The 27,262-nt window shown below is 46.2% G+C and overlaps 11 non-coding genes and 1 pseudogene across 11 annotated transcripts; all 12 read left to right on the top strand.

The window, feature by feature from the left end:
• Nucleotides 1-2,075: 2,075 nt before the first annotated feature.
• On the top strand, nucleotides 2,076-2,266 carry LOC130328459 (U2 spliceosomal RNA). The gene has a single exon (XR_008872442.1). It is a non-coding gene; the product is annotated as a U2 spliceosomal RNA (small nuclear RNA).
• Nucleotides 2,267-4,362: 2,096 nt separating this feature from the next.
• On the top strand, nucleotides 4,363-4,553 carry LOC130328456 (U2 spliceosomal RNA). The gene has a single exon (XR_008872440.1). It is a non-coding gene; the product is annotated as a U2 spliceosomal RNA (small nuclear RNA).
• Nucleotides 4,554-6,639: 2,086 nt separating this feature from the next.
• Nucleotides 6,640-6,830, top strand: LOC130328455 (U2 spliceosomal RNA). Its single transcript, XR_008872439.1, has one exon. It is a non-coding gene; the product is annotated as a U2 spliceosomal RNA (small nuclear RNA).
• A 2,098-nt stretch (nucleotides 6,831-8,928) lies between these two features.
• Nucleotides 8,929-9,119, top strand: LOC130328454 (U2 spliceosomal RNA). The gene has a single exon (XR_008872438.1). It is a non-coding gene; the product is annotated as a U2 spliceosomal RNA (small nuclear RNA).
• A 2,095-nt stretch (nucleotides 9,120-11,214) lies between these two features.
• On the top strand, nucleotides 11,215-11,405 carry LOC130328453 (U2 spliceosomal RNA). The gene has a single exon (XR_008872437.1). It is a non-coding gene; the product is annotated as a U2 spliceosomal RNA (small nuclear RNA).
• Nucleotides 11,406-13,040: 1,635 nt separating this feature from the next.
• On the top strand, nucleotides 13,041-13,231 carry LOC130328452 (U2 spliceosomal RNA). Its single transcript, XR_008872436.1, has one exon. It is a non-coding gene; the product is annotated as a U2 spliceosomal RNA (small nuclear RNA).
• A 2,089-nt stretch (nucleotides 13,232-15,320) lies between these two features.
• On the top strand, nucleotides 15,321-15,511 carry LOC130328451 (U2 spliceosomal RNA). The gene has a single exon (XR_008872435.1). It is a non-coding gene; the product is annotated as a U2 spliceosomal RNA (small nuclear RNA).
• A 2,077-nt stretch (nucleotides 15,512-17,588) lies between these two features.
• On the top strand, nucleotides 17,589-17,779 carry LOC130328450 (U2 spliceosomal RNA). Its single transcript, XR_008872434.1, has one exon. It is a non-coding gene; the product is annotated as a U2 spliceosomal RNA (small nuclear RNA).
• Nucleotides 17,780-19,867: 2,088 nt separating this feature from the next.
• LOC130328409 (U2 spliceosomal RNA) lies at nucleotides 19,868-20,055 on the top strand. The gene has a single exon (XR_008872401.1). It is a non-coding gene; the product is annotated as a U2 spliceosomal RNA (small nuclear RNA).
• Nucleotides 20,056-20,749: 694 nt separating this feature from the next.
• On the top strand, nucleotides 20,750-20,937 carry LOC130328388 (U2 spliceosomal RNA). The gene has a single exon (XR_008872388.1). It is a non-coding gene; the product is annotated as a U2 spliceosomal RNA (small nuclear RNA).
• Nucleotides 20,938-24,566: 3,629 nt separating this feature from the next.
• Nucleotides 24,567-24,753, top strand: LOC130328378 (U2 spliceosomal RNA). The gene has a single exon (XR_008872384.1). It is a non-coding gene; the product is annotated as a U2 spliceosomal RNA (small nuclear RNA).
• Nucleotides 24,754-26,847: 2,094 nt separating this feature from the next.
• On the top strand, nucleotides 26,848-26,957 carry LOC130328405 (U2 spliceosomal RNA; annotated as a pseudogene).
• Nucleotides 26,958-27,262: the final 305 nt, after the last annotated feature.

The raw sequence follows: 27,262 nt of genomic DNA, 5'->3' as shown, positions 1-27,262 counted from the left end.
CCTTACAGGGTTAAAAAGAAAGATTCCTACTTTCATTGCTACCTGCTTGCTGGCTAGCCAGCTAGCCAGCCCTGTGGGCCTTGCTGCTGCTGCAGCCAAAAAACAAAAGGTGGTGCTGCTGCTGCTTCTGCTGCTTCTGCTTCTGCTTGTGTCTGGCCCCTGTTGGAGCGTCCAGGCACAGGACTTCTGCTGCTGCTGACTAAATGGCCTCCTTAATTGGATCATTTGAGTAGCCAGCACACCTGTGCAGGTAGGGCATGACATGATAGGCAGCTGCCTTGATAGCGGGTGGGTGCTGAATGTTCCTAATTGACAAAATAAGATTAATGCTTATGAAGAAATATAAAATCTCATCCCTTCCCCAATATCGCGCCACACCCCTACCCCTTAATTCCCTGGTTGAACTTGATGGACATATGTCTTTTTTCGACCGTACTAACTATGTAACTATGTAACATAACATGGGGGGGGGGGGTCTCCTGGCTGTTCACACAGGTGTGTCATTGCTGTACATTGACCATGCATTGCTTCTGTGGTATTGCAAAGGCAAAGACAAATGCTTCCAGCCATCCATTGCACTAATGGATTGGTCATCAGCTGGCTGTCTATGTCCCGCATCAATATAGACCAAAGTACAGAGGGTTAGGCTATGCTATTGTGCACCTACCTGATGCATCAGAAGGTGCGAGGCCCTTGCTAAATTCTGTGCACAGACTTTGAGATCTATGCTTTAGACTGTATCTAAACCTGCTCCAACATGGACTGACATTCTGGCCTACTTTCAGCCGATGCGACTTGTCTGTCGCTGAACAGTCGCTTTTTATGTATTCAGCACCTATGTATAATGTTGTAAAAATGCTCTAGAAGCTAAAGTCGCAGAAATGTCACACATATTTGGCCTGCAACTTTCTGTGCGACAAATTCAGACAGGAAAAATCAGTATAAATCCTTAGAAAATTATCCCCCAGTGTCTCCATCTGCTGGCGGTATTGAATAAGCATTGCTGCACTGATGGGGTATGCATTAGACGAAAAAAAAGAAGAAAAAGAAGAATAATACGCCCAGAAAAGAGGCGAAAAGGAGAAAAACGTAAAAAAACGTGAAAAAAAAGTAAGAGGAAGAGAAGGGAAAAAAAGGTGGAAATGGGTTTAAAAGTGATTTCGGCGGAGAAATATATATATATATATATATATATATATATATGCGCACACACACACATAGATATAAACGTATTCTCCGTTGAGATATTGCAGCCGCTGCTGTGTCCAGGCCCAGGAGCCTTAGCACTGTGCTGTGATGTCACTCAATACCACTGACATCACTAGGTGTAAACAACATCTCTCCTTTGCTGTGTATGTGACTATGGAGCTGTTTGGTGATGTCGTCTATTACGGCCTTCATAGAAGCAACAGGAGATTGTTGCATCCATCTTGAACCCTCAGAACTACAGTGCTATGATGTCACTCACTTCCACAGGCCTTGCAGAGTGTAAACAACAACAACCCAGCTTTGTTGTGTATGTAACCATAGGGATTTGTGATGTCACCTAGAACCTTCACAGCAGCGACAGCTTTATGAGGAGCATCAGCACTGCTCTGCCTGAGCAGAACCATCACCGCCATAGGTTGTCAAATAACCCGGATTTAACCCACACAGGTAAGTCCAATGGGGTGCAGGCATGTCCTCTATGCTTATAGCTTCCCGTGGGTGTTGGTTTGATACCGTTTGGGGACAGCCAAGGAGGCATCTGCAGGCAACAAAGGTAGGTGTGTGCTTGTGTGTGTGTTTCCTATGCAGATCCTAAGCCCAGTGTCACATGCAAGTAGGAGGAGTAAGAAGGGTTCCTGGCAAATCCGGGTTATGGATTGCATTTAAAAAGGCCCCGTGGGAGTGCAATGGGCCCCTGTCTTGCTGCTTAGCAATAATGGTATGGGTTTAGGTTCTGCTGTGTGTACTGGTGGTTGACTGCCCCCCAGCCCAGAGTGTGCATGGAAAATTGTCTGGCAGCCTCCCTGACAGCAAGCAGTGATAGTGCCCATGAAGGGGACCTTGTTGGGCCCGCCCCTTTCACGGTTATCGCTTCTCGGCCTTTTGGCTAAGATCAAGTGTAGTATCTGTTCTTATCAGTTTAATATCTGATACGTCCCCTATCTGGGGACCATATATTAAATGGATTTTTGAGAACGGGGGCCGATTTCGAAGCTTGCTTCCGTCGCCCTATGCATTGACCCGATATGGCAGTATCTTCGGGTACAGTGCACCACCCCCTTACAGGGTTAAAAAGAAAGATTCCTACTTTCATTGCTACCTGCTTGCTGGCTAGCCAGCTAGCCAGCCCTGTGGGCCTTGCTGCTGCTGCAGCCAAAAAACAAAAGGTGGTGCTGCTGCTGCTTCTGCTGCTTCTGCTTCTGCTTGTGTCTGGCCCCTGTTGGAGCGTCCAGGCACAGGACTTCTGCTGCTGCTGACTAAATGGCCTCCTTAATTGGATCATTTGAGTAGCCAGCACACCTGTGCAGGTAGGGCATGACATGATAGGCAGCTGCCTTGATAGCGGGTGGGTGCTGAATGTTCCTAATTGACAAAATAAGATTAATGCTTATGAAGAAATATAAAATCTCATCCCTTCCCCAATATCGCGCCACACCCCTACCCCTTAATTCCCTGGTTGAACTTGATGGACATATGTCTTTTTTCGACCGTACTAACTATGTAACTATGTAACATAACATGGGGGGGGGGGTCTCCTGGCTGTTCACACAGGTGTGTCATTGCTGTACATTGACCATGCATTGCTTCTGTGGTATTGCAAAGGCAAAGACAAATGCTTCCAGCCATCCATTGCACTAATGGATTGGTCATCAGCTGGCTGTCTATGTCCCGCATCAATATAGACCAAAGTACAGAGGGTTAGGCTATGCTATTGTGCACCTACCTGATGCATCAGAAGGTGCGAGGCCCTTGCTAAATTCTGTGCACAGACTTTGAGATCTATGCTTTAGACTGTATCTAAACCTGCTCCAACATGGACTGACATTCTGGCCTACTTTCAGCCGATGCGACTTGTCTGTCGCTGAACAGTCGCTTTTTATGTATTCAGCACCTATGTATAATGTTGTAAAAATGCTCTAGAAGCTAAAGTCGCAGAAATGTCACACATATTTGGCCTGCAACTTTCTGTGCGACAAATTCAGACAGGAAAAATCAGTATAAATCCTTAGAAAATTATCCCCCAGTGTCTCCATCTGCTGGCGGTATTGAATAAGCATTGCTGCACTGATGGGGTATGCATTAGACGAAAAAAAAGAAGAAAAAGAAGAATAATACGCCCAGAAAAGAGGCGAAAAGGAGAAAAACGTAAAAAAACGTGAAAAAAAAGTAAGAGGAAGAGAAGGGAAAAAAAGGTGGAAATGGGTTTAAAAGTGATTTCGGCGGAGAAATATATATACATATATATATATATATATATATATATATATATATATATATATATGCGCACACACACACATAGATATAAACGTATTCTCCGTTGAGATATTGCAGCCGCTGCTGTGTCCAGGCCCAGGAGCCTTAGCACTGTGCTGTGATGTCACTCAATACCACTGACATCACTAGGTGTAAACAACATCTCTCCTTTGCTGTGTATGTGACTATGGAGCTGTTTGGTGATGTCGTCTATTACGGCCTTCATAGAAGCAACAGGAGATTGTTGCATCCATCTTGAACCCTCAGAACTACAGTGCTATGATGTCACTCACTTCCACAGGCCTTGCAGAGTGTAAACAACAACAACCCAGCTTTGTTGTGTATGTAACCATAGGGATTTGTGATGTCACCTAGAACCTTCACAGCAGCGACAGCTTTATGAGGAGCATCAGCACTGCTCTGCCTGAGCAGAACCATCACCGCCATAGGTTGTCAAATAACCCGGATTTAACCCACACAGGTAAGTCCAATGGGGTGCAGGCATGTCCTCTATGCTTACAGCTTCCCGTGGGTGTTGGTTTGATACCGTTTGGGGACAGCCAAGGAGGCATCTGCAGGCAACAAAGGTAGGTGTGTGCTTGTGTGTGTGTTTCCTATGCAGATCCTAAGCCCAGTGTCACATGCAAGTAGGAGGAGTAAGAAGGGTTCCTGGCAAATCCGGGTTATGGATTGCATTTAAAAAGGCCCCGTGGGAGTGCAATGGGCCCCTGTCTTGCTGCTTAGCAATAATGGTATGGGTTTAGGTTCTGCTGTGTGTACTGGTGGTTGACTGCCCCCCAGCCCAGAGTGTGCATGGAAAATTGTCTGGCAGCCTCCCTGACAGCAAGCAGTGATAGTGCCCATGAAGGGGACCTTGTTGGGCCCGCCCCTTTCACGGTTATCGCTTCTCGGCCTTTTGGCTAAGATCAAGTGTAGTATCTGTTCTTATCAGTTTAATATCTGATACGTCCCCTATCTGGGGACCATATATTAAATGGATTTTTGAGAACGGGGGCCGATTTCGAAGCTTGCTTCCGTCGCCCTATGCATTGACCCGATATGGCAGTATCTTCGGGTACAGTGCACCACCCCCTTACAGGGTTAAAAAGAAAGATTCCTACTTTCATTGCTACCTGCTTGCTGGCTAGCCAGCTAGCCAGCCCTGTGGGCCTTGCTGCTGCTGCAGCCAAAAAACAAAAGGTGGTGCTGCTGCTGCTTCTGCTGCTGCTGCTTCTGCTTGTGTCTGGCCCCTGTTGGAGCGTCCAGGCACAGGACTTCTGCTGCTGCTGACTAAATGGCCTCCTTAATTGGATCATTTGAGTAGCCAGCACACCTGTGCAGGTAGGGCATGACATGATAGGCAGCTGCCTTGATAGCGGGTGGGTGCTGAATGTTCCTAATTGACAAAATAAGATTAATGCTTATGAAGAAATATAAAATCTCATCCCTTCCCCAATATCGCGCCACACCCCTACCCCTTAATTCCCTGGTTGAACTTGATGGACATATGTCTTTTTTCGACCGTACTAACTATGTAACTATGTAACATAACATGGGGGGGGGGGGGGGTCTCCTGGCTGTTCACACAGGTGTGTCATTGCTGTACATTGACCATGCATTGCTTCTGTGGTATTGCAAAGGCAAAGACAAATGCTTCCAGCCATCCATTGCACTAATGGATTGGTCATCAGCTGGCTGTCTATGTCCCGCATCAATATAGACCAAAGTACAGAGGGTTAGGCTATGCTATTGTGCACCTACCTGATGCATCAGAAGGTGCGAGGCCCTTGCTAAATTCTGTGCACAGACTTTGAGATCTATGCTTTAGACTGTATCTAAACCTGCTCCAACATGGACTGACATTCTGGCCTACTTTCAGCCGATGCGACTTGTCTGTCGCTGAACAGTCGCTTTTTATGTATTCAGCACCTATGTATAATGTTGTAAAAATGCTCTAGAAGCTAAAGTCGCAGAAATGTCACACATATTTGGCCTGCAACTTTCTGTGCGACAAATTCAGACAGGAAAAATCAGTATAAATCCTTAGAAAATTATCCCCCAGTGTCTCCATCTGCTGGCGGTATTGAATAAGCATTGCTGCACTGATGGGGTATGCATTAGACGAAAAAAAAGAAGAAAAAGAAGAATAATACGCCCAGAAAAGAGGCGAAAAGGAGAAAAACGTAAAAAAACGTGAAAAAAAAGTAAGAGGAAGAGAAGGGAAAAAAAGGTGGAAATGGGTTTAAAAGTGATTTCGGCGGAGAAATATATATATATATATATATATATATATATATATATATATGCGCACACACACACATAGATATAAACGTATTCTCCGTTGAGATATTGCAGCCGCTGCTGTGTCCAGGCCCAGGAGCCTTAGCACTGTGCTGTGATGTCACTCAATACCACTGACATCACTAGGTGTAAACAACATCTCTCCTTTGCTGTGTATGTGACTATGGAGCTGTTTGGTGATGTCGTCTATTACGGCCTTCATAGAAGCAACAGGAGATTGTTGCATCCATCTTGAACCCTCAGAACTACAGTGCTATGATGTCACTCACTTCCACAGGCCTTGCAGAGTGTAAACAACAACAACCCAGCTTTGTTGTGTATGTAACCATAGGGATTTGTGATGTCACCTAGAACCTTCACAGCAGCGACAGCTTTATGAGGAGCATCAGCACTGCTCTGCCTGAGCAGAACCATCACCGCCATAGGTTGTCAAATAACCCGGATTTAACCCACACAGGTAAGTCCAATGGGGTGCAGGCATGTCCTCTATGCTTACAGCTTCCCGTGGGTGTTGGTTTGATACCGTTTGGGGACAGCCAAGGAGGCATCTGCAGGCAACAAAGGTAGGTGTGTGCTTGTGTGTGTGTTTCCTATGCAGATCCTAAGCCCAGTGTCACATGCAAGTAGGAGGAGTAAGAAGGGTTCCTGGCAAATCCGGGTTATGGATTGCATTTAAAAAGGCCCCGTGGGAGTGCAATGGGCCCCTGTCTTGCTGCTTAGCAATAATGGTATGGGTTTAGGTTCTGCTGTGTGTACTGGTGGTTGACTGCCCCCCAGCCCAGAGTGTGCATGGAAAATTGTCTGGCAGCCTCCCTGACAGCAAGCAGTGATAGTGCCCATGAAGGGGACCTTGTTGGGCCCGCCCCTTTCACGGTTATCGCTTCTCGGCCTTTTGGCTAAGATCAAGTGTAGTATCTGTTCTTATCAGTTTAATATCTGATACGTCCCCTATCTGGGGACCATATATTAAATGGATTTTTGAGAACGGGGGCCGATTTCGAAGCTTGCTTCCGTCGCCCTATGCATTGACCCGATATGGCAGTATCTTCGGGTACAGTGCACCACCCCCTTACAGGGTTAAAAAGAAAGATTCCTACTTTCATTGCTACCTGCTTGCTGGCTAGCCAGCTAGCCAGCCCTGTGGGCCTTGCTGCTGCTGCAGCCAAAAAACAAAAGGTGGTGCTGCTGCTGCTTCTGCTGCTTCTGCTTCTGCTTGTGTCTGGCCCCTGTTGGAGCGTCCAGGCACAGGACTTCTGCTGCTGCTGACTAAATGGCCTCCTTAATTGGATCATTTGAGTAGCCAGCACACCTGTGCAGGTAGGGCATGACATGATAGGCAGCTGCCTTGATAGCGGGTGGGTGCTGAATGTTCCTAATTGACAAAATAAGATTAATGCTTATGAAGAAATATAAAATCTCATCCCTTCCCCAATATCGCGCCACACCCCTACCCCTTAATTCCCTGGTTGAACTTGATGGACATATGTCTTTTTTCGACCGTACTAACTATGTAACTATGTAACATAACATGGGGGGGGGGGGGTCTCCTGGCTGTTCACACAGGTGTGTCATTGCTGTACATTGACCATGCATTGCTTCTGTGGTATTGCAAAGGCAAAGACAAATGCTTCCAGCCATCCATTGCACTAATGGATTGGTCATCAGCTGGCTGTCTATGTCCCGCATCAATATAGACCAAAGTACAGAGGGTTAGGCTATGCTATTGTGCACCTACCTGATGCATCAGAAGGTGCGAGGCCCTTGCTAAATTCTGTGCACAGACTTTGAGATCTATGCTTTAGACTGTATCTAAACCTGCTCCAACATGGACTGACATTCTGGCCTACTTTCAGCCGATGCGACTTGTCTGTCGCTGAACAGTCGCTTTTTATGTATTCAGCACCTATGTATAATGTTGTAAAAATGCTCTAGAAGCTAAAGTCGCAGAAATGTCACACATATTTGGCCTGCAACTTTCTGTGCGACAAATTCAGACAGGAAAAATCAGTATAAATCCTTAGAAAATTATCCCCCAGTGTCTCCATCTGCTGGCGGTATTGAATAAGCATTGCTGCACTGATGGGGTATGCATTAGACGAAAAAAAAGAAGAAAAAGAAGAATAATACGCCCAGAAAAGAGGCGAAAAGGAGAAAAACGTAAAAAAACGTGAAAAAAAAGTAAGAGGAAGAGAAGGGAAAAAAAGGTGGAAATGGGTTTAAAAGTGATTTCGGCGGAGAATATATATATATATATATATATATATATATATATATATATATATATATATGCGCACACACACACATAGATATAAACGTATTCTCCGTTGAGATATTGCAGCCGCTGCTGTGTCCAGGCCCAGGAGCCTTAGCACTGTGCTGTGATGTCACTCAATACCACTGACATCACTAGGTGTAAACAACATCTCTCCTTTGCTGTGTATGTGACTATGGAGCTGTTTGGTGATGTCGTCTATTACGGCCTTCATAGAAGCAACAGGAGATTGTTGCATCCATCTTGAACCCTCAGAACTATAGTGCTATGATGTCACTCACTTCCACAGGCCTTGCAGAGTGTAAACAACAACAACCCAGCTTTGTTGTGTATGTAACCATAGGGATTTGTGATGTCACCTAGAACCTTCACAGCAGCGACAGCTTTATGAGGAGCATCAGCACTGCTCTGCCTGAGCAGAACCATCACCGCCATAGGTTGTCAAATAACCCGGATTTAACCCACACAGGTAAGTCCAATGGGGTGCAGGCATGTCCTCTATGCTTACAGCTTCCCGTGGGTGTTGGTTTGATACCGTTTGGGGACAGCCAAGGAGGCATCTCATCTGCAGGCAACAAAGGTAGGTGTGTGCTTGTGTGTGTGTTTCCTATGCAGATCCTAAGCCCAGTGTCACATGCAAGTAGGAGGAGTAAGAAGGGTTCCTGGCAAATCCGGGTTATGGATTGCATTTAAAAAGGCCCCGTGGGAGTGCAATGGGCCCCTGTCTTGCTGCTTAGCAATAATGGTATGGGTTTAGGTTCTGCTGTGTGTACTGGTGGTTGACTGCCCCCCAGCCCAGAGTGTGCATGGAAAATTGTCTGGCAGCCTCCCTGACAGCAAGCAGTGATAGTGCCCATGAAGGGGACCTTGTTGGGCCCGCCCCTTTCACGGTTATCGCTTCTCGGCCTTTTGGCTAAGATCAAGTGTAGTATCTGTTCTTATCAGTTTAATATCTGATACGTCCCCTATCTGGGGACCATATATTAAATGGATTTTTGAGAACGGGGGCCGATTTCGAAGCTTGCTTCCGTCGCCCTATGCATTGACCCGATATGGCAGTATCTTCGGGTACAGTGCACCACCCCCTTACAGGGTTAAAAAGAAAGATTCCTACTTTCATTGCTACCTGCTTGCTGGCTAGCCAGCTAGCCAGCCCTGTGGGCCTTGCTGCTGCTGCAGCCAAAAAACAAAAGGTGGTGCTGCTGCTGCTTCTGCTGCTTCTGCTTCTGCTTGTGTCTGGCCCCTGTTGGAGCGTCCAGGCACAGGACTTCTGCTGCTGCTGACTAAATGGCCTCCTTAATTGGATCATTTGAGTAGCCAGCACACCTGTGCAGGTAGGGCATGACATGATAGGCAGCTGCCTTGATAGCGGGTGGGTGCTGAATGTTCCTAATTGACAAAATAAGATTAATGCTTATGAAGAAATATAAAATCTCATCCCTTCCCCAATATCGCGCCACACCCCTACCCCTTAATTCCCTGGTTGAACTTGATGGACATATGTCTTTTTTCGACCGTACTAACTATGTAACTATGTAACATAACATGGGGGGGGGGGGTCTCCTGGCTGTTCACACAGGTGTGTCATTGCTGTACATTGACCATGCATTGCTTCTGTGGTATTGCAAAGGCAAAGACAAATGCTTCCAGCCATCCATTGCACTAATGGATTGGTCATCAGCTGGCTGTCTATGTCCCGCATCAATATAGACCAAAGTACAGAGGGTTAGGCTATGCTATTGTGCACCTACCTGATGCATCAGAAGGTGCGAGGCCCTTGCTAAATTCTGTGCACAGACTTTGAGATCTATGCTTTAGACTGTATCTAAACCTGCTCCAACATGGACTGACATTCTGGCCTACTTTCAGCCGATGCGACTTGTCTGTCGCTGAACAGTCGCTTTTTATGTATTCAGCACCTATGTATAATGTTGTAAAAATGCTCTAGAAGCTAAAGTCGCAGAAATGTCACACATATTTGGCCTGCAACTTTCTGTGCGACAAATTCAGACAGGAAAAATCAGTATAAATCCTTAGAAAATTATCCCCCAGTGTCTCCATCTGCTGGCGGTATTGAATAAGCATTGCTGCACTGATGGGGTATGCATTAGACGAAAAAAAAGAAGAAAAAGAAGAATAATACGCCCAGAAAAGAGGCGAAAAGGAGAAAAACGTAAAAAAACGTGAAAAAAAAGTAAGAGGAAGAGAAGGGAAAAAAAGGTGGAAATGGGTTTAAAAGTGATTTCGGCGGAGAAATATATATATATATATATATATATATATATATATATATATATATATATATATATGCGCACACACACACATAGATATAAACGTATTCTCCGTTGAGATATTGCAGCCGCTGCTGTGTCCAGGCCCAGGAGCCTTAGCACTGTGCTGTGATGTCACTCAATACCACTGACATCACTAGGTGTAAACAACATCTCTCCTTTGCTGTGTATGTGACTATGGAGCTGTTTGGTGATGTCGTCTATTATGGCCTTCATAGAAGCAACAGGAGATTGTTGCATCCATCTTGAACCCTCAGAACTACAGTGCTATGATGTCACTCACTTCCACAGGCCTTGCAGAGTGTAAACAACAACAACCCAGCTTTGTTGTGTATGTAACCATAGGGATTTGTGATGTCACCTAGAACCTTCACAGCAGCGACAGCTTTATGAGGAGCATCAGCACTGCTCTGCCTGAGCAGAACCATCACCGCCATAGGTTGTCAAATAACCCGGATTTAACCCACACAGGTAAGTCCAATGGGGTGCAGGCATGTCCTCTATGCTTACAGCTTCCCGTGGGTGTTGGTTTGATACCGTTTGGGGACAGCCAAGGAGGCATCTGCAGGCAACAAAGGTAGGTGTGTGCTTGTGTGTGTGTTTCCTATGCAGATCCTAAGCCCAGTGTCATGCAAGTAGGAGGAGTAAGAAGGGTTCCTGGCAAATCCGGGTTATGGATTGCATTTAAAAAGGCCCCATGGGAGTGCAATGGGCCCCTGTCTTGCTGCTTAGCAATAATGGTATGGGTTTAGGTTCTGCTGTGTGTACTGGTGGTTGACTGCCCCCCAGCCCAGAGTGTGCATGGAAAATTGTCTGGCAGCCTCCCTGACAGCAAGCAGTGATAGTGCCCATGAAGGGGACCTTGTTGGGCCCGCCCCTTTCACGGTTATCGCTTCTCGGCCTTTTGGCTAAGATCAAGTGTAGTATCTGTTCTTATCAGTTTAATATCTGATACGTCCCCTATCTGGGGACCATATATTAAATGGATTTTTGAGAACGGGGGCCGATTTCGAAGCTTGCTTCCGTCGCCCTATGCATTGACCCGATATGGCAGTATCTTCGGGTACAGTGCACCACCCCCTTACAGGGTTAAAAAGAAAGATTCCTACTTTCATTGCTACCTGCTTGCTGGCTAGCCAGCTAGCCAGCCCTGTGGGCCTTGCTGCTGCTGCAGCCAAAAAACAAAAGGTGGTGCTGCTGCTGCTTCTGCTGCTTCTGCTTCTGCTTGTGTCTGGCCCCTGTTGGAGCGTCCAGGCACAGGACTTCTGCTGCTGCTGACTAAATGGCCTCCTTAATTGGATCATTTGAGTAGCCAGCACACCTGTGCAGGTAGGGCATGACATGATAGGCAGCTGCCTTGATAGCGGGTGGGTGCTGAATGTTCCTAATTGACAAAATAAGATTAATGCTTATGAAGAAATATAAAATCTCATCCCTTCCCCAATATCGCGCCACACCCCTACCCCTTAATTCCCTGGTTGAACTTGATGGACATATGTCTTTTTTCGACCGTACTAACTATGTAACTATGTAACATAACATGGGGGGGGGGGGGGGGGGGGGTCTCCTGGCTCCTTAGAAAATTATCCCCCAGTGTCTCCATCTGCTGGCGGTATTGAATAAGCATTGCTGCACTGATGGGGTATGCATTAGACGAAAAAAAAGAAGAAAAAGAAGAATAATACGCCCAGAAAAGAGGCGAAAAGGAGAAAAACGTAAAAAAACGTGGAAAAAAAAGTAAGAGGAAGAGAAGGGAAAAAAAGGTGGAAATGGGTTTAAAAGTGATTTCGGCGGAGAAATATATATATATATATATATATATATATATATATATATATATACGCGCACACACACACATAGATATAAACGTATTCTCCGTTGAGATATTGCAGCCGCTGCTGTGTCCAGGCCCAGGAGCCTTAGCACTGTGCTGTGATGTCACTCAATACCACTGACATCACTAGGTGTAAACAACATCTCTCCTTTGCTGTGTATGTGACTATGGAGCTGTTTGGTGATGTCGTCTATTACGGCCTTCATAGAAGCAACAGGAGATTGTTGCATCCATCTTGAACCCTCAGAACTACAGTGCTATGATGTCACTCACTTCCACAGGCCTTGCAGAGTGTAAACAACAACAACCCAGCTTTGTTGTGTATGTAACCATAGGGATTTGTGATGTCACCTAGAACCTTCACAGCAGCGACAGCTTTATGAGGAGCATCAGCACTGCTCTGCCTGAGCAGAACCATCACCGCCATAGGTTGTCAAATAACCCGGATTTAACCCACACAGGTAAGTCCAATGGGGTGCAGGCATGTCCTCTATGCTTACAGCTTCCCGTGGGTGTTGGTTTGATACCGTTTGGGGACAGCCAAGGAGGCATCTGCAGGCAACAAAGGTAGGTGTGTGCTTGTGTGTGTGTTTCCTATGCAGATCCTAAGCCCAGTGTCACATGCAAGTAGGAGGAGTAAGAAGGGTTCCTGGCAAATCCGGGTTATGGATTGCATTTAAAAATGCTTATGAAGAGTGCAATGGGCCCCTGTCTTGCTGCTTAGCAATAATGGTATGGGTTTAGGTTCTGCTGTGTGTACTGGTGGTTGACTGCCCCCCAGCCCAGAGTGTGCATGGAAAATTGTCTGGCAGCCTCCCTGACAGCAAGCAGTGATAGTGCCCATGAAGGGGACCTTGTTGGGCCCGCCCCTTTCACGGTTATCGCTTCTCGGCCTTTTGGCTAAGATCAAGTGTAGTATCTGTTCTTATCAGTTTAATATCTGATACGTCCCCTATCTGGGGACCATATATTAAATGGATTTTTGAGAACGGGGGCCGATTTCGAAGCTTGCTTCCGTCGCCCTATGCATTGACCCGATATGGCAGTATCTTCGGGTACAGTGCACCACCCCCTTACAGGGTTAAAAAGAAAGATTCCTACTTTCATTGCTACCTGCTTGCTGGCTAGCCAGCTAGCCAGCCCTGTGGGCCTTGCTGCTGCTGCAGCCAAAAAACAAAAGGTGGTGCTGCTGCTGCTTCTGCTGCTTCTGCTTCTGCTTGTGTCTGGCCCCTGTTGGAGCGTCCAGGCACAGGACTTCTGCTGCTGCTGACTAAATGGCCTCCTTAATTGGATCATTTGAGTAGCCAGCACACCTGTGCAGGTAGGGCATGACATGATAGGCAGCTGCCTTGATAGCGGGTGGGTGCTGAATGTTCCTAATTGACAAAATAAGATTAATGCTTATGAAGAAATATAAAATCTCATCCCTTCCCCAATATCGCGCCACACCCCTACCCCTTAATTCCCTGGTTGAACTTGATGGACATATGTCTTTTTTCGACCGTACTAACTATGTAACTATGTAACATAACATGGGGGGGGGGGGGGGGGGTCTCCTGGCTGTTCACACAGGTGTGTCATTGCTGTACATTGACCATGCATTGCTTCTGTGGTATTGCAAAGGCAAAGACAAATGCTTCCAGCCATCCATTGCACTAATGGATTGGTCATCAGCTGGCTGTCTATGTCCCGCATCAATATAGACCAAAGTACAGAGGGTTAGGCTATGCTATTGTGCACCTACCTGATGCATCAGAAGGTGCGAGGCCCTTGCTAAATTCTGTGCACAGACTTTGAGATCTATGCTTTAGACTGTATCTAAACCTGCTCCAACATGGACTGACATTCTGGCCTACTTTCAGCCGATGCGACTTGTCTGTCGCTGAACAGTCGCTTTTTATGTATTCAGCACCTATGTATAATGTTGTAAAAATGCTCTAGAAGCTAAAGTCGCAGAAATGTCACACATATTTGGCCTGCAACTTTCTGTGCGACAAATTCAGACAGGAAAAATCAGTATAAATCCTTAGAAAATTATCCCCCAGTGTCTCCATCTGCTGGCGGTATTGAATAAGCATTGCTGCACTGATGGGGTATGCATTAGACGAAAAAAAAGAAGAAAAAGAAGAATAATACGCCCAGAAAAGAGGCGAAAAGGAGAAAAACGTAAAAAAACGTGAAAAAAAAGTAAGAGGAAGAGAAGGGAAAAAAAAGGTGGAAATGGGTTTAAAAGTGATTTCGGCGGAGAAATATATATATATATATATATATATATATATATATATATGCGCACACAAACACATAGATATAAACGTATTCTCCGTTGAGATATTGCAGCCGCTGCTGTGTCCAGGCCCAGGAGCCTTAGCACTGTGCTGTGATGTCACTCAATACCACTGACATCACTAGGTGTAAACAACATCTCTCCTTTGCTGTGTATGTGACTATGGAGCTGTTTGGTGATGTCGTCTATTACGGCCTTCATAGAAGCAACAGGAGATTGTTGCATCCATCTTGAACCCTCAGAACTACAGTGCTATGATGTCACTCACTTCCACAGGCCTTGCAGAGTGTAAACAACAACAACCCAGCTTTGTTGTGTATGTAACCATAGGGATTTGTGATGTCACCTAGAACCTTCACAGCAGCGACAGCTTTATGAGGAGCATCAGCACTGCTCTGCCTGAGCAGAACCATCACCGCCATAGGTTGTCAAATAACCCGGATTTAACCCACACAGGTAAGTCCAATGGGGTGCAGGCATGTCCTCTATGCTTACAGCTTCCCGTGGGTGTTGGTTTGATACCGTTTGGGGACAGCCAAGGAGGCATCTGCAGGCAACAAAGGTAGGTGTGTGCTTTGTGTGTGTGTTTCCTATGCAGATCCTAAGCCCAGTGTCACATGCAAGTAGGAGGAGTAAGAAGGGTTCCTGGCAAATCCGGGTTATGGATTGCATTTAAAAAGGCCCCGTGGGAGTGCAATGGGCCCCTGTCTTGCTGCTTAGCAATAATGGTATGGGTTTAGGTTCTGCTGTGTGTACTGGTGGTTGACTGCCCCCCAGCCCAGAGTGTGCATGGAAAATTGTCTGGCAGCCTCCCTGACAGCAAGCAGTGATAGTGCCCATGAAGGGGACCTTGTTGGGCCCGCCCCTTTCACGGTTATCGCTTCTCGGCCTTTTGGCTAAGATCAAGTGTAGTATCTGTTCTTATCAGTTTAATATCTGATACGTCCCCTATCTGGGGACCATATATTAAATGGATTTTTGAGAACGGGGGCCGATTTCGAAGCTTGCTTCCGTCGCCCTATGCATTGACCCGATATGGCAGTATCTTCGGGTACAGTGCACCACCCCCTTACAGGGTTAAAAAGAAAGATTCCTACTTTCATTGCTACCTGCTTGCTGGCTAGCCAGCTAGCCAGCCCTGTGGGCCTTGCTGCTGCTGCAGCCAAAAAACAAAAGGTGGTGCTGCTGCTGCTTCTGCTTCTGCTTGTGTCTGGCCCCTGTTGGAGCGTCCAGGCACAGGACTTCTGCTGCTGCTGACTAAATGGCCTCCTTAATTGGATCATTTGAGTAGCCAGCACACCTGTGCAGGTAGGGCATGACATGATAGGCAGCTGCCTTGATAGCGGGTGGGTGCTGAATGTTCCTAATTGACAAAATAAGATTAATGCTTATGAAGAAATATAAAATCTCATCCCTTCCCCAATATCGCGCCACACCCCTACCCCTTAATTCCCTGGTTGAACTTGATGGACATATGTCTTTTTTCGACCGTACTAACTATGTAACTATGTAACATAACATGGGGGGGGGGGGGGGGGGTCTCCTGGCTGTTCACACAGGTGTGTCATTGCTGTACATTGACCATGCATTGCTTCTGTGGTATTGCAAAGGCAAAGACAAATGCTTCCAGCCATCCATTGCACTAATGGATTGGTCATCAGCTGGCTGTCTATGTCCCGCATCAATATAGACCAAAGTACAGAGGGTTAGGCTATGCTATTGTGCACCTACCTGATGCATCAGAAGGTGCGAGGCCCTTGCTAAATTCTGTGCACAGACTTTGAGATCTATGCTTTAGACTGTATCTAAACCTGCTCCAACATGGACTGACATTCTGGCCTACTTTCAGCCGATGCGACTTGTCTGTCGCTGAACAGTCGCTTTTTATGTATTCAGCACCTATGTATAATGTTGTAAAAATGCTCTAGAAGCTAAAGTCGCAGAAATGTCACACATATTTGGCCTGCAACTTTCTGTGCGACAAATTCAGACAGGAAAAATCAGTATAAATCCTTAGAAAATTATCCCCCAGTGTCTCCATCTGCTGGCGGTATTGAATAAGCATTGCTGCACTGATGGGTATGCATTAGACGAAAAAAAAGAAGAAAAAGAAGAATAATACGCCCAGAAAAGAGGCGAAAAGGAGAAAAACGTAAAAAAACGTGAAAAAAAAGTAAGAGGAAGAGAAGGGAAAAAAAGGTGGAAATGGGTTTAAAAGTGATTTCGGCGGAGAAATATATATATATATATATATATATATATATATATATATGCGCACACACACACATAGATATAAACGTATTCTCCGTTGAGATATTGCAGCCGCTGCTGTGTCCAGGCCCAGGAGCCTTAGCACTGTGCTGTGATGTCACTCAATACCACTGACATCACTAGGTGTAAACAACATCTCTCCTTTGCTGTGTATGTGACTATGGAGCTGTTTGGTGATGTCGTCTATTACGGCCTTCATAGAAGCAACAGGAGATTGTTGCATCCATCTTGAACCCTCAGAACTACAGTGCTATGATGTCACTCACTTCCACAGGCCTTGCAGAGTGTAAACAACAACAACCCAGCTTTGTTGTGTATGTAACCATAGGGATTTGTGATGTCACCTAGAACCTTCACAGCAGCGACAGCTTTATGAGGAGCATCAGCACTGCTCTGCCTGAGCAGAACCATCACCGCCATAGGTTGTCAAATAACCCGGATTTAACCCACACAGGTAAGTCCAATGGGGTGCAGGCATGTCCTCTATGCTTACAGCTTCCCGTGGGTGTTGGTTTGATACCGTTTGGGGACAGCCAAGGAGGCATCTGCAGGCAACAAAGGTAGGTGTGTGCTTGTGTGTGTGTTTCCTATGCAGATCCTAAGCCCAGTGTCACATGCAAGTAGGAGGAGTAAGAAGGGTTCCTGGCAAATCCGGGTTATGGATTGCATTTAAAAAGGCCCCGTGGGAGTGCAATGGGCCCCTGTCTTGCTGCTTAGCAATAATGGTATGGGTTTAGGTTCTGCTGTGTGTACTGGTGGTTGACTGCCCCCCAGCCCAGAGTGTGCATGGAAAATTGTCTGGCAGCCTCCCTGACAGCAAGCAGTGATAGTGCCCATGAAGGGGACCTTGTTGGGCCCGCCCCTTTCACGGTTATCGCTTCTCGGCCTTTTGGCTAAGATCAAGTGTAGTATCTGTTCTTATCAGTTTAATATCTGATACGTCCCCTATCTGGGGACCATATATTAAATGGATTTTTGAGAACGGGGGCCGATTTCGAAGCTTGCTTCCGTCGCCCTATGCATTGACCCGATATGGCAGTATCTTCGGGTACAGTGCACCACCCCCTTACAGGGTTAAAAAGAAAGATTCCTACTTTCATTGCTACCTGCTTGCTGGCTAGCCAGCTAGCCAGCCCTGTGGGCCTTGCTGCTGCTGCAGCCAAAAAACAAAAGGTGGTGCTGCTGCTGCTTCTGCTTCTGCTTGTGTCTGGCCCCTGTTGGAGCGTCCAGGCACAGGACTTCTGCTGCTGCTGACTAAATGGCCTCCTTAATTGGATCATTTGAGTAGCCAGCACACCTGTGCAGGTAGGGCATGACATGATAGGCAGCTGCCTTGATAGCGGGTGGGTGCTGAATGTTCCTAATTGACAAAATAAGATTAATGCTTATGAAGAAATATAAAATCTCATCCCTTCCCCAATATCGCGCCACACCCCTACCCCTTAATTCCCTGGTTGAACTTGATGGACATATGTCTTTTTTCGACCGTACTAACTATGTAACTATGTAACATAACATGGGGGGGGGGGGGGGGGGGTCTCCTGGCTGTTCACACAGGTGTGTCATTGCTGTACATTGACCATGCATTGCTTCTGTGGTATTGCAAAGGCAAAGACAAATGCTTCCAGCCATCCATTGCACTAATGGATTGGTCATCAGCTGGCTGTCTATGTCCCGCATCAATATAGACCAAAGTACAGAGGGTTAGGCTATGCTATTGTGCACCTACCTGATGCATCAGAAGGTGCGAGGCCCTTGCTAAATTCTGTGCACAGACTTTGAGATCTATGCTTTAGACTGTATCTAAACCTGCTCCAACATGGACTGACATTCTGGCCTACTTTCAGCCGATGCGACTTGTCTGTCGCTGAACAGTCGCTTTTTATGTATTCAGCACCTATGTATAATGTTGTAAAAATGCTCTAGAAGCTAAAGTCGCAGAAATGTCACACATATTTGGCCTGCAACTTTCTGTGCGACAAATTCAGACAGGAAAAATCAGTATAAATCCTTAGAAAATTATCCCCCAGTGTCTCCATCTGCTGGCGGTATTGAATAAGCATTGCTGCACTGATGGGGTATGCATTAGACGAAAAAAAAGAAGAAAAAGAAGAATAATACGCCCAGAAAAGAGGCGAAAAGGAGAAAAACGTAAAAAAAACGTGAAAAAAAAGTAAGAGGAAGAGAAGGGAAAAAAAGGTGGAAATGGGTTTAAAAGTGATTTCGGCGGAGAAATATATATATATATATATATATATATATATATATATATATATATATGCGCACACACACACATAGATATAAACGTATTCTCCGTTGAGATATTGCAGCCGCTGCTGTGTCCAGGCCCAGGAGCCTTAGCACTGTGCTGTGATGTCACTCAATACCACTGACATCACTAGGTGTAAACAACATCTCTCCTTTGCTGTGTATGTGACTATGGAGCTGTTTGGTGATGTCGTCTATTACGGCCTTCATAGAAGCAACAGGAGATTGTTGCATCCATCTTGAACCCTCAGAACTACAGTGCTATGATGTCACTCACTTCCACAGGCCTTGCAGAGTGTAAACAACAACAACCCAGCTTTGTTGTGTATGTAACCATAGGGATTTGTGATGTCACCTAGAACCTTCACAGCAGCGACAGCTTTATGAGGAGCATCAGCACTGCTCTGCCTGAGCAGAACCATCACCGCCATAGGTTGTCAAATAACCCGGATTTAACCCACACAGGTAAGTCCAATGGGGTGCAGGCATGTCCTCTATGCTTACAGCTTCCCGTGGGTGTTGGTTTGATACCGTTTGGGGACAGCCAAGGAGGCATCTGCAGGCAACAAAGGTAGGTGTGTGCTTGTGTGTGTGTTTCCTATGCAGATCCTAAGCCCAGTGTCACATGCAAGTAGGAGGAGTAAGAAGGGTTCCTGGCAAATCCGGGTTATGGATTGCATTTAAAAAGGCCCCGTGGGAGTGCAATGGGCCCCTGTCTTGCTGCTTAGCAATAATGGTATGGGTTTAGGTTCTGCTGTGTGTACTGGTGGTTGACTGCCCCCCAGCCCAGAGTGTGCATGGAAAATTGTCTGGCAGCCTCCCTGACAGCAAGCAGTGATAGTGCCCATGAAGGGCACCTTGTTGGGCCCGCCCCTTTCACGGTTATCGCTTCTCGGCCTTTTGGCTAAGATCAAGTGTAGTATCTGTTCTTATCAGTTTTTCATGCCGGTGGACAGTAACGCCGGTATGGGGCTGGTGGGGATGGGTGCTGCATGGAGGATGCAGGTGTACCAGGGCTTTCCGGGGCTGGTTCTGAGGAATCAGCTCGACGGCTGCCCCGATGTGACCTGTTCCCTCCGGGTCTCGCCATGAGGCTGAGAGGGTCTAGAGCCGAGGTACTTTTGTGCCTCGGGGAGTGGTGACCCCGAGGTGCCGAAACTCACTGGGAGAATAGACTCACTGAGTTGACGCACGGGCACCATAATCTCTTCACCTTGTGGCACTCACCTCTTGATTCCCGGCCTTCTGGCTAGGATCAGAGAAATTTTTATAGATCCGGCCGAATGTCCGGGCAGTATATCTGCACACATTCACTTATTTATTTCTTTTTTGTCTCACTGTGTCACTTTTTGCGTGTTGTGTGTTCACAGGATTTGTCAGGATGCGGTAGCCCTTCTGGGTGTCCCTCCTGGCGGTCTAGGGGAGGTGTGTGTGGCCATTAGGTTCCGCACCTCCCTGCAAACACCCCGGGTACTCCTGCTTTGGCAGGGTACCTACCGTAATCGGCTCTGCGGGCAGATACCTTGGCTAACGCCAAGGGGGATGCCGGGAGCATTTGTGGTCCCCTAGTAGCTTCGGCGAAAAGGGACATCGAACCTGGAACCTCGCAGGTACCTTTTGGTCCGGAGGCGAAGGGTAAGGTTTGTTGGGGGGCCTCTCTCCTATCGGAGAAGGGCTTGCGATAGACCGCATCCTTTGTGCACGTTTTTTTTTGTGTAACACGTTTGCACTTTTTCTTGCACTTTGGGTGAATCGAAAGCACGTTCCTCGGCTTTAGATAAAAAAAAAAAAAAAAAAAAAATCTGTTCTTATCAGTTTAATATCTGATACGTCCCCTATCTGGGGACCATATATTAAATGGATTTTTGAGAACGGGGGCCGATTTCGAAGCTTGCTTCCGTCGCCCTATGCATTGACCCGATATGGCAGTATCTTCGGGTACAGTGCACCACCCCCTTACAGGGTTAAAAAGAAAGATTCCTACTTTCATTGCTACCTGCTTGCTGGCTAGCCAGCTAGCCAGCCCTGTGGGCCTTGCTGCTGCTGCAGCCAAAAAACAAAAGGTGGTGCTGCTGCTGCTTCTGCTGCTTCTGCTTCTGCTTGTGTCTGGCCGCTGTTGGAGCGTCCAGGCACAGGACTTCTGCTGCTGCTGACTAAATGGCCTCCTTAATTGGATCATTTGAGTAGCCAGCACACCTGTGCAGGTAGGGCATGACATGATAGGCAGCTGCCTTGATAGCGGGTGGGTGCTGAATGTTCCTAATTGACAAAATAAGATTAATGCTTATGAAGAAATATAAAATCTCATCCCTTCCCCAATATCGCGCCACACCCCTACCCCTTAATTCCCTGGTTGAACTTGATGGACATATGTCTTTTTTCGACCGTACTATGTAACTATGTAACATAACATGGGGGGGGGGGGGGGGGGTCTCCTGGCTGTTCACACAGGTGTGTCATTGCTGTACATTGACCATGCATTGCTTCTGTGGTATTGCAAAGGCAAAGACAAATGCTTCCAGCCATCCATTGCACTAATGGATTGGTCATCAGCTGGCTGTCTATGTCCCGCATCAATATAGACCAAAGTACAGAGGGTTAGGCTATGCTATTGTGCACCTACCTGATGCATCAGAAGGTGCGAGGCCCTTGCTAAATTCTGTGCACAGACTTTGAGATCTATACTTTAGACTGTATCTAAACCTGCTCCAACATGGACTGACATTCTGGCCTACTTTCAGCCGATGCGACTTGTCTGTCGCTGAACAGTCGCTTTTTATGTATTCAGCACCTATGTATAATGTTGTAAAAATGCTCTAGAAGCTAAAGTCGCAGAAATGTCACACATATTTGGCCTGCAACTTTCTGTGCGACAAATTCAGACAGGAAAAATCAGTATAAATCCTTAGAAAATTATCCCCCAGTGTCTCCATCTGCTGGCGGTATTGAATAAGCATTGCTGCACTGATGGGGTATGCATTAGACGAAAAAAAAGAAGAAAAAGAAGAATAATACGCCCAGAAAAGAGGCGAAAAGGAGAAAAACGTAAAAAAACGTGAAAAAAAAGTAAGAGGAAGAGAAGGGAAAAAAAGGTGGAAATGGGTTTAAAAGTGATTTCGGCGGAGAAATATATATATATATATATATATATACGCGCACACACACACATATATATAAACGTATTCTCCGTTGAGATATTGCAGCCGCTGCTGTGTCCAGGCCCAGGAGCCTTAGCACTGTGCTGTGATGTCACTCAATACCACTGACATCACTAGGTGTAAACAACATCTCTCCTTTGCTGTGTATGTGACTATGGAGCTGTTTGGTGATGTCGTCTATTATGGCCTTCATAGAAGCAACAGGAGATTGTTGCATCCATCTAGAACCCTCAGAACTACAGTGCTATGATGTCACTCACTTCCACAGGCCTTGCAGAGTGTAAACAACAACAACCCAGCTTTGTTGTGTATGTAACCATAGGGATTTGTGATGTCACCTAGAACCTTCACAGCAGCGACAGCTTTATGAGGAGCATCAGCACTGCTCTGCCTGAGCAGAACCATCACCGCCATAGGTTGTCAAATAACCCGGATTTAACCCACACAGGTAAGTCCAATGGGGTGCAGGCATGTCCTCTATGCTTACAGCTTCCCGTGGGTGTTGGTTTGATACCGTTTGGGGACAGCCAAGGAGGCATCTGCAGGCAACAAAGGTAGGTGTGTGCTTGTGTGTGTGTTTCCTATGCAGATCCTAAGCCCAGTGTCACATGCAAGTAGGAGGAGTAAGAAGGGTTCCTGGCAAATCCGGCTTATGGATTGCATTTAAAAAGGCCCCGTGGGAGTGCAATGGGCCCCTGTCTTGCTGCTTAGCAATAATGGTATGGGTTTAGGTTCTGCTGTGTGTACTGGTGGTTGACTGCCCCCCAGCCCAGAGTGTGCATGGAAAATTGTCTGGCAGCCTCCCTGACAGCAAGCAGTGATAGTGCCCATGAAGGGCACCTTGTTGGGCACGCCCCTTTCACGGTTATCGCTTCTCGGCCTTTTGGCTAAGATCAAGTGTAGTTCTGCTCACTTGGTCTGGCCAGAGGGTGTCTGGGGTACCCGGCTCCTTTGCCTGGGGGGATCGTCCTTCTTAACGGAGGGACTTCACCCCCCTGCTGCTATTAGGGAGCCGGCTTAGTCCCCAGACAACGGGGAGCGATCACCACCACCTACCTGCTTACAGTGGGGGAGGTGTTTATCCTGATGGACATGGCTGGATCAAGTGGAGCATCATCAGAAGGCATCCCTGAGTATGCTAAGCTCAGAAATGGAGTCCGGATTTCCTTATTGGATACCTGTAAGAGAGGAAAAGGATTATGTTTCGTGGTCGAGGAGATCTTATTCAAGTTGCTGGAAATTAAGAAGGAACAAATCCTGTCTATGCTTGAATTCCCAAGAAATGGACACTACGATGTTATATTGGCTTCTGAAGAGGACTTTAATTTTTTTTGCAGCAAGTACCAGCAAAAGAAGGCCAATCCAGTTTTGGAGGGTGTGGAGGTGACCCCGCATTTTCCGAACCAGGAGAAAATATTGACGGTACGGATGTATAGCCCATATATATTGGAGAAAGACATTGAGACTTTTCTTTCTAGATTCTGTGACAATATTCTGTCAAAGGGAAAAGTCCTGAACCAATATGGCCTATGGACTACAAAATGGAAATTTAAAGTTAAATTTAAAATGGAACCTGACGGTAAAGTGATTTATCCACCTGGGCGATTCAAAATTGGATCGGTCAATGGTGACTTGTTCTATTCAGGGATGGAGGAATTTTGCCGTAAATGTAAACAATACGGGCACGGGAAAGACTTATGTACTCACTCGTGGTGCTATAAGTGCCAGGAGGGAGGTCATGAAGCAGACACCTGCAACAACAACAAAAAAAAGAAGTGTCATCTGTGCGGTGAGGAAGATCACCTGGTAAATTTATGTCCCAAGAAACAAACAACGAAAAAGGAAACAGCTAAAAGGAGTAGGGAAGAAGAAGAAATTGTAGAACCTGAGTTGGAGGAAGTTCCAGCCAGAAAAGTGGCTGAAGAAAAGAAAAAGAAAGAAGAGGTTTATGTACCAATGGAATTTGGAGGTGTTTTGGATGGCATGTTGGAAAATATGCCAAAAAAGGAAAGAAAACCATTTGATATGGATTTAATGGAACTAAGGTCGAAATATGGAAATCGGTACGAGGAAGCTAGAGACAAAGTGTATTTTTCATTTCAAGCTGATATGGACAGATTTTTGGACACTTATAAAGTTCCATCTTGGTTGGGACTTCCGGTAAAAAGACAGATGATAAGAGGAACGATAAACCGTGGAATGATAGATTTCTTAATGGTATATGCCTGGAGAAATGGAATTTCTCTATGATTAATTACTGGTCAAAGCAATGTTTGTTTGTTATTGTAAATGTGTATGTTTTTTTTTTTCTGGTTAAATCTTTTTTATTGATTTTATTTCGTGGTCATTAGTGTTAAAAAGAAATAAAAAATGGGTTACCTGATGATGAGCAACAATCGAGTTCAAATAAGATCTTGGAACTCTGATTGAGTTTCTGAGGGCTAACTTAAAAAAAAAAATCTGTTCTTATCAGTTTAATATCTGATACGTCCCCTATCTGGGGACCATATATTAAATGGATTTTTGAGAACGGGGGCCGATTTCGAAGCTTGCTTCCGTCGCCCTATGCATTGACCCGATATGGCAGTATCTTCGGGTACAGTGCACCACCCCCTTACAGGGTTAAAAAGAAAGATTCCTACTTTCATTGCTACCTGCTTGCTGGCTAGCCAGCTAGCCAGCCCTGTGGGCCTTGCTGCTGCTGCAGCCAAAAAACAAAAGGTGGTGCTGCTGCTGCTTCTGCTGCTTCTGCTTCTGCTTGTGTCTGGCCGCTGTTGGAGCGTCCAGGCACAGGACTTCTGCTGCTGCTGACTAAATGGCCTCCTTAATTGGATCATTTGAGTAGCCAGCACACCTGTGCAGGTAGGGCATGACATGATAGGCAGCTGCCTTGATAGCGGGTGGGTGCTGAATGTTCCTAATTGACAAAATAAGATTAATGCTTATGAAGAAATATAAAATCTCATCCCTTCCCCAATATCGCGCCACACCCCTACCCCTTAATTCCCTGGTTGAACTTGATGGACATATGTCTTTTTTCGACCGTACTAACTATGTAACTATGTAACATAACATGGGGGGGGGGGGGGGGGGGTCTCCTGGCTGTTCACACAGGTGTGTCATTGCTGTACATTGACCATGCATTGCTTCTGTGGTATTGCAAAGGCAAAGACAAATGCTTCCAGCCATCCATTGCACTAATGGATTGGTCATCAGCTGGCTGTCTATGTCCCGCATCAATATAGACCAAAGTACAGAGGGTTAGGCTATGCTATTGTGCACCTACCTGATGCATCAGAAGGTGCGAGGCCCTTGCTAAATTCTGTGCACAGACTTTGAGATCTATACTTTAGACTGTATCTAAACCTGCTCCAACATGGACTGACATTCTGGCCTACTTTCAGCCGATGCGACTTGTCTGTCGCTGAACAGTCGCTTTTTATGTATTCAGCACCTATGTATAATGTTGTAAAAATGCTCTAGAAGCTAAAGTCGCAGAAATGTCACACATATTTGGCCTGCAACTTTCTGTGCGACAAATTCAGACAGGAAAAATCAGTATAAATCCTTAGAAAATTATCCCCCAGTGTCTCCATCTGCTGGCGGTATTGAATAAGCATTGCTGCACTGATGGGGTATGCATTAGACGAAAAAAAAGAAGAAAAAGAAGAATAATACGCCCAGAAAAGAGGCGAAAAGGAGAAAAACGTAAAAAAACGTGAAAAAAAAGTAAGAGGAAGAGAAGGGAAAAAAAGGTGGAAATGGGTTTAAAAGTGATTTCGGCGGAGAAATATATATATATATATATATATATATATATATATATATATATACGCGCACACACACACATATATATAAACGTATTCTCCGTTGAGATATTGCAGCCGCTGCTGTGTCCAGGCCCAGGAGCCTTAGCACTGTGCTGTGATGTCACTCAATACCACTGACATCACTAGGTGTAAACAACATCTCTCCTTTGCTGTGTATGTGACTATGGAGCTGTTTGGTGATGTCGTCTATTATGGCCTTCATAGAAGCAACAGGAGATTGTTGCATCCATCTAGAACCCTCAGAACTACAGTGCTATGATGTCACTCACTTCCACAGGCCTTGCAGAGTGTAAACAACAACAACCCAGCTTTGTTGTGTATGTAACCATAGGGATTTGTGATGTCACCTAGAACCTTCACAGCAGCGACAGCTTTATGAGGAGCATCAGCACTGCTCTGCCTGAGCAGAACCATCACCGCCATAGGTTGTCAAATAACCCGGATTTAACCCACACAGGTAAGTCCAATGGGGTGCAGGCATGTCCTCTATGCTTACAGCTTCCCGTGGGTGTTGGTTTGATACCGTTTGGGGACAGCCAAGGAGGCATCTGCAGGCAACAAAGGTAGGTGTGTGCTTGTGTGTGTGTTTCCTATGCAGATCCTAAGCCCAGTGTCACATGCAAGTAGGAGGAGTAAGAAGGGTTCCTGGCAAATCCGGGTTATGGATTGCATTTAAAAAGGCCCCGTGGGAGTGCAATGGGCCCCTGTCTTGCTGCTTAGCAATAATGGTATGGGTTTAGGTTCTGCTGTGTGTACTGGTGGTTGACTGCCCCCCAGCCCAGAGTGTGCATGGAAAATTGTCTGGCAGCCTCCCTGACAGCAAGCAGTGATAGTGCCCATGAAGGGCACCTTGTTGGGCCCGCCCCTTTCACGGTTATCGCTTCTCGGCCTTTTGGCTAAGATCAAGTGTAGTATCTGTTCTTATCAGTTTTTCATGCCGGTGTACCGTAACGCCGGTATGGGGCTGGTGGGGATGGGTGCTGCATGGAGGATGCAGGTGTACCAGGGCTTTCCGGGGCTGGTTCTGAGGAATCAGCTCGACGGCTGCCCCGATGTGACCTGTTCCCTCCGGGTCTCGCCATGAGGCTGAGAGGGTCTAGAGCCGAGGTACTTTTGTGCCTCGGGGAGTGGTGACCCCGAGGTGCCGAAACTCACTGGGAGGATAGACTCACTGAGTTGAAGCACGGGCACCATAATCTCTTCACCTTGTGGCACTCACCTCTTGATTCCCGGCCTTCTGGCTAGGATCAGAGAAATTTTTATAGATCCGGCCGGATGTCCGGGCAGTATA

Source organism: Hyla sarda, unplaced genomic scaffold (assembly GCF_029499605.1).
Source record: "Hyla sarda isolate aHylSar1 unplaced genomic scaffold, aHylSar1.hap1 scaffold_307, whole genome shotgun sequence".
NCBI classification, from domain to species: domain Eukaryota; kingdom Metazoa; phylum Chordata; class Amphibia; order Anura; family Hylidae; genus Hyla; species Hyla sarda.
This window is presented reverse-complemented; position numbering and strand designations above follow the sequence as displayed.